Source organism: Pyxicephalus adspersus, chromosome 4 (genome assembly GCF_032062135.1).
Source record: "Pyxicephalus adspersus chromosome 4, UCB_Pads_2.0, whole genome shotgun sequence".
Taxonomy (NCBI): Eukaryota; Metazoa; Chordata; class Amphibia; order Anura; family Pyxicephalidae; genus Pyxicephalus; species Pyxicephalus adspersus.
The window spans coordinates 134,388,301-134,395,548 of record NC_092861.1 but is presented as its reverse complement, the minus strand read 5'-3'; the positions used below and the strand labels follow the sequence as shown (position 1 = coordinate 134,395,548).

The 7,248-nt window shown below is 35.1% G+C and overlaps 1 protein-coding gene across 22 annotated transcripts in view; it reads right to left on the bottom strand.

The window, feature by feature from the left end:
- Positions 1-7,248, bottom strand: part of NRXN1 (neurexin 1) — an 892,798-nt gene that overhangs the window by 438,595 nt on the left and 446,955 nt on the right. The window lies entirely within an intron of this gene.

Below are 7,248 nucleotides of genomic sequence, written 5' to 3'. Positions count from 1 at the left end.
TAACAACTAGAAAAGTAACATAGACTGTCACCCTATTCTTCTAGAGGTTTTCTTCTAGGCTAACTTTTCTCAACCTTTTTAACCGTGAGGAACCGTAGAAATATTCCTAGGTTATGAGGAATCCTTAAAATAATTTAAACCAATTATTTGGAGGTCAGTGGAAAAAAAAACTCCTAAACTGGTGGTCAGTAGAAAAAGTTCTCACTAATTGTGGTGGCTAAAAAACACCTTACAGATGAAAACATCATGAGTGATGCCGTTGGCTATACCCACAGTGTTGGCTCCAAAACTATACAGGCACCAATAGATAGGGGGTCAGACAAAAACTCCTAGCAACCTCTGGAGAAACCCTGGGGTTCCACAAAACTCTGGTTGAGAATGGCTGTTATAGGTATATGGACCGAGTCAACAACAAGATCTCTTGTAGGCGACATACCACATCCTACAGCCTTGGAGTTCCAGGCCATGACCTACATTATTGGCATTTGGTGCAGCTAACGGCTGTGAATCCTGGATGTCAGTAAGAGCTCTAGTCCCAACTAATGTCTGGAAACCAGAGTGGATCCTGATCATATTTTGACCCAATCATTATTGGTTTCATTGACGAACCAAACCTTCAGCTTGCAGAGATACACTGCCATCCTTAGTCTTCAGCTGGATCAACAATACCACCTATAATTAGCCAGCTTATAGTTCAGCACAAAGAGACCAACTTTACCTGTCTTTTTTATATATATATTTTATTCTAAGCAAGAATGACCTTCTGGGAAAGAATGTAAACCATTACGCACTGAATGTCGCACAGTTTTTCTTGTGTTTATGATGCAACTGATGTATAGTCATTAACTGCAGAAAACTGATCAATCAAGATAAAGTGAAATTCCTTTGAAGTGAATAACAGTGATGAGAGAATTAGGGAGCTTCTATATTATGTCAGTTTATTGAACATGACATTCACATCTGCGTTTTGATCTACTTTTGATAAGCTTACAAGCAAAGTGGCAAATTTGCATTTTCTTTTTGTTAAAATATAGAAGAAGGAATTAAAGCTGACACATATTTGAAGAATTTATTGTATAAATATAAAAGTTTTGGCTTTATTTTTAAAATAAAACTTTAATCTTTGCCAATTTAAAGAAAAATATTATATGCAAATTATAACTATTACAACAGTTATGAGATTGGACAAATCAAATGTGACTTTTGTGCCTTTTTATAATTATAACAAACATTGTTTTTTTATATTTTTATATATTTTTGTTTTAAATATATTTTTGCTTGTTTTTGCTACTTTATGTGACTTTGGGAGAAGTATTGATTTATTTATTTAATGCAACAGTAAACATACACCTGTACTGTCAGAAACAAAGGATTAGTTGGACTTCTTCTAAGCAGTGCATAGGGACAAGGTCTTCTTCATTCCCAATGCATCCATAGGAGGACTTATCGAGAACACTTATGTTATAGAGTTATGTTTATAAACCTGGGAATCTGACATTCCCTTAAATCTCCCTAGAAGATTCCCTGCTTTATCAATAAAGAACCTTGTACAAATACCATATTTGCCCTCATGGGTCATAGATGTTGGTTTTTGCAGTGCACCTTCCACCATAGACCTAAATTTAACTGGATGTCTGGAGTGATTTAGGGTAGTGTAATGGCTGAGGATTGCCTTGCCATCCATTTGTACAGTGACTACGTTTGTGTATTATGCTGGGTTTATTATGTCTTTCTTTTCAACATTATAAAACTATGGCCACATGGCCCACTGCGGCAAAAAGTGGGTCAGTAGGCATAATAAGGGCAGTGTGTTTTAGTCTTAACTGGCACTGCAAAACAAAAACAGATTTTCTTTAACATTATGATTTGCAAAATTGTTGCCTCTGTCCAGGAAAATGTATGCTCCAAGGGAAGATTATAAAATAGGATGGCAATACAAATTGATTAGGATTAACTTAATAAATGGACCAACAATAACCAACATGTATTGTAACAATATTGTAAATTTGTATTGTAATAATATATTATATAATATATATTATGATATTTTAAAATAATGTTCTTGATACACAGAACAGAGCCAACTATCAGCAGAAAACCTTGAGCCAGATGTACCCTCTGCCACCCCTATGCTGCAGTTCCCAAGGAAAGAACCCCTTTATGTATCCTGCCCATCCTAGTAAGAATACTAGTTAGCTGTCCCTGGTTTCTATACTAAATTACTGATTTGAAAATACAGTTGCATATTAGAAAGACAAAATGCAGTCCGAAGCCCAGATGGGCATTTAAATATGTGTTACTCTTGTGAAATCCAGTAGTTACTGGTCACATATATTTTAACTCTATTATTATGTAGAAAGGCTTATTATTACTATTATTGTTTTTACTATTATTATACAGTATTTATTTAGTGCCAAAATATTACACAGCACTGTACATTAAGTAGGGGTTGCAAATGACAGACAGATACACAGTGACACAGGAGGAGGAGACGATTCTACTTATGTTAGCAAATAGTAGAAATGTAGAAAACAGTCTTAGATTTTAAAGATTACAGTGTATTTATTTTACATTACTACATTACCGGAAATACTGTATATTTTTGCAAACTCTGTATATGTTTCTCATACTTCTCACACAATATCATATACCATTCACAAAAACACAGTACAATACTCAACATACATCAATAACTCAATCATTACAAATGGTGCTCAGTATAAACACACAATAGGCCAGATTTATTAAAGCTGTGGGATCCAGCAAACCTGGAATGGATTTCTTCAAAGCCATTTGAAATATTTTAAATCCTGGACCACATCAATTCCAGAGTTGCTGGATCACCCAGCTTCACTGATTAAAGTATATCTTCTCCATCCTTGGAGAGCTTTAATAAATGAGGGCCAATGTCTCACCAAACACAAAGTAGGATAAAACAAAAAAAACATCCAATAAAACTTTAAAGTTATTTAAAACCTAGCCTAGAAAGAAATTTAAGGGACATTTATTACAGCTACAACTCAATTTTCCAGCCCCATGAACTCCAGTTTTTTACAATAATAATCTGTAATTCGCAGGGTAAATTGTGGAGCAAAATCTGGATAAAACCCTGCCAGCAAGCAATAAGGAAGTAAGTAGGTTGATCCTATAACCAGATTCTCAGTAATCTTTCATGTTTAATGGAGATCACATGATCAACCCATCCTCTTGTCTCTGGGACCTGATAATTGAACCTGTAGTTGAGTATAACATAGCCTTGTAAAACTGTGAATAGTTTTAAAAATATGTTGTAACATTATGACTTGAAAGACACATTTGCCCAAGTACAACACCCATGGCACACCAGTGATCTTGTTCCTGACAAAAAAGCAAGGTAGAAACACATTACAATACTTGCATGATCTTGCTGTCTGAATGAGCAAGGTGTTTTACATTTAGTGGTGGAAACATAGCAGAATGTCACCCACCTACAATGTAGTGACACCTTACCTATTTATATAGGGAGGGAGTGATTTGACATGAATAATGTCAGTGGTGAACTGTCATTGCCCTAAATAAAACTGGATAAAGTTAATAGGAATAAGCAAATGATTAAATAAAGAAGAGAATGTGCCTCAAGCATTGTTTGATTTACCCACAATAGCCTAGATTACTTCCAAACAATGGGCTGGATATATAAGTTGTCTACTATAATTTCTAAAGGATATAAACTTTCACAGATCCACTCAATGGCAAAAACCAAAGATAGACAACCTAACCCAAAAAATACATTCATACACTTGGGGTCAATTCTGATAATACATCATAATTATTTGACCAAAAGATGGTGCTAATCCAACATCTATATATATATATATATATATATTATTTAAATGCCCTAAATAACGTATATAAGTTTAAAAGAAATACAAAGAATAGCTAGGGTTTTAGTGCGCCAAAATGATACCATATTGTAGAGAACAAAATTATAGATAACAGCTTTGGCAAGATGTGTATCATGGCATTTAATTTGGTCTATCCCATATACATAAGCATGGGATAATCGACCGGTATACTGGACAGTGATATCCCTAATAAAGCATTAGGAGAAACGCCTCCTGACTCATTGACAGAAACGTATCATATTCTGACGCGTTTCACCGAAGGCTTCTTCAGGGGATGTGCTGAGACCGTTTATTAGACTTTACAATACAGTACATACTATCATGTCAATATTCAATCAATTAAACAAACAGATGTAAAATAAAAAAAAATATATACTAAAAGGACTTTTTGTACGAAAAATAATAACAAATGAACATAATTCTTTCTTTTCAACTTAAATACATCATAATTAAACAAATGGACTTATATCCTGCCAAATCAGATAAGAATTCAAATAGGCAAGTACATTTGCATATAATTTGCTACTATTTTTACTAAGAGCACAATTGCAGAGCTGCTATTTGAAGACAATATTTTAAATTGAAACCATAATGTATTTTATAATAGTTTCTTTTTTGAGTTATTATAATGTTCAATCTCATACAAATTATTGCACTTTACTGTTTAACAACTGCTGAGGTAAAATCATGACCCCATAGGAAGTGATCTGTTTTCAGTTGCTCTTACTTGACTGGTAACTTGTACTGAAAGAATGGAAAAGTAAGCTAACTCTAGTGAGTTTTGTAGACTCAATGCACCCATATTGTGCAACATTTTTTTTCTTACAAACTGTGTGTGACTGCAGCCCTTTGTCTATTTATTTTGTGACATGCACTTTCAAATTGCGTTTGCTATGAATCATACCTAATATTATCTAAATATTGTGCGAAGTGTTACAGGGAGAAGAGAACAAGAGCTTGAATATGATATAATTTCTTGGAATAAAGTCTATTAGGAGATACAGATATTTAGCACCATCTAAGAGCCTTATACTGAACACCCCAAGGGGAATATTGGTTTTCAGTAAATAGAGGCCTCAAAATTGTGCGTATTAGGAACATTGAAAATGATAAGGGCACCGTATTGGTGGTTCAGATGTAGATACAATTAACATACCACAAATCAATGCTTTATTCTTGCAGGGTAGATAACGACTTTGTGCCCACCTAGGTATAGTGTTGTTCGAATTCAGGTTGTCCTTACATTTGACCCTAATATGGCTGTTCAAATTCGCATAGACCCCACCCAAAAAACACAAGATTCGACTTGCGAATTCGTGTGTAAAAAAATGTGTTAAAAAAAACAATGTTAAATTAATTTATTGAATGTGTGTGATTTGTGTAACTTTTATTTTTTTACAGGTTATCCCACAATGACAGGATAATTCACACGGCTGCACAGCCGTGGGAATCCTCCTGTCAGTGTGGGTTCCCCGGGCACTAGAGGTTGAATGCGGACAAGTCTCCCAATTCATCACCTCTAGTGCTCTGTGATTGGCTGAGGAAAGGTGTAAACCCTGATGACAGCTTGTACCCATTTAGGTTTTAGGCTTGTCCCCATTTAGGCTCTAGTGCCCGGGGATCCCGTGGGACTCCTGTGTTCTTGGATAGAGAATGTCTATCCAAGAACACATACTATAGTTACTCCAGGGCTGCAAGAGCAATCAGGGGACAGGAGCTGTCAGCTCTGATTCCCTGATTGCTCTTGCAGTTCTATACAATCCTGAAAAATAACCCAAATTTTCCCCCCAGTGACTTTAATGTTGTTTGAATTCGAAGTTCAATCACTTGAACAATATCCCCTATTCGATCGAATAGCTGTCGAAACGAATAGTGAGATATTCGACGAACACTACCTAGGTATATCTAGTCAAGAATAGTAATAGATGAGTTGCATAAAAACTGCTCAGATGTTATTCAGATACTCATGACTGTAGGGTCTCAAGAGGGCTCTTCAGCAATACCAAGTCCATAACATTGCCAGATAAAGGATGTTATTTTTTTAAAAAACATCATATTTAACAACCAATATGGTTTTGAAAAGATAAAACAGCCTAGAATGTGTACTATTTTATACTGTTTATTCAATTGAAAAAGTATATGGTAGATGAATATGAAGTTTCAGATCATCTAATAAAAGTTTTGAATGGGGAAGATATATTTGTACAAAGTGTTTTTATAAGTTTAAGTTTTTTTAAGTTTAAAAGTTTTAGGAACCAGAATGCTAATAAAAGTCAAAGCCTAATTTTATAATTTTTAAGATTGGATCTAAAAAATCTAAAAATCTTAATCTAATCTAAAATGTTGAAAATGCAGATTGGTTGTGTGGAAAAGTAAGTATGCTGGCGTATTTTTCAGCACTTAAAAACCATAAAATTACCATCTGGTGTTCCTGAATGGGGGATTAGAACCTCTTAGGAAGGAACTGTTTGTATCTGAACCTCGGCTCTCAAGGGTCTGGTGGTTCTCTGTGTTTTTGACTTGTAAGGTGCCATCAAAGGAGCTCTCTAAGGTCCTTAGAAAGAAGGTTGTGGACACTTAGGTGTGGATAAGGATATAAAAAGATTGCCAAAATATATTAAATCATAGCACTGAGTGTAAGAAAACTATTCTACAAGTGGGATAGATTTCAAATGACTGCTGAAAAAGGTGAAAGTAGAACTGTAGTTCATCAGACAGGTCTTTATTGCAGAAAGGGACAGACAATATCCCTTTTTCAATAAATCATACTTACCTGCCTGATCACTGCCTTCTGTTTTGAAAACAATTAACTGTACAATGCCAGGATGCGACCCTCCAACTCCCAGGGCTGTTGGGACTAAATTAACTCCCACCCACATGCTTGGAAGTTACGTTATCCCATCCCGGCCAATCAAGGTGACCATAGATCAGAACCAGAAAGTCAAGAAGGAGGAAGTTCGTAGTGTCTGCAATGGAATGGGGGCAGGTAAGTGTATCTAAAGTATTGCTTTCTGGGAGGTAATGATATTTTAGGACCTGCTTGATGATAACATTTGTTAAAATGGGTTTAAATACCCTTGAAGTTAAAGCAGAAATACATTTTTTGACACATTAATCATCCAAAGCACAATAGTAAATCTACCATGACATGGCTGAAAAACAAGAATAAAGGCTATGGGTTAGTCAGAGCTCTGATTTGAATCCCACTAAAATGATGTAGGTAATATAAAGCAGGCAGCCTCTAAAAGAAAACCCACAAACATATTGGAGCCAAAAGAATTTTGTAAAAGTGATCTAAAATTTAATTAGCACTAGTAGAAAGCAAAATGCCTACAAGACGTTGATTCTGCTAAGGGAAGCTATA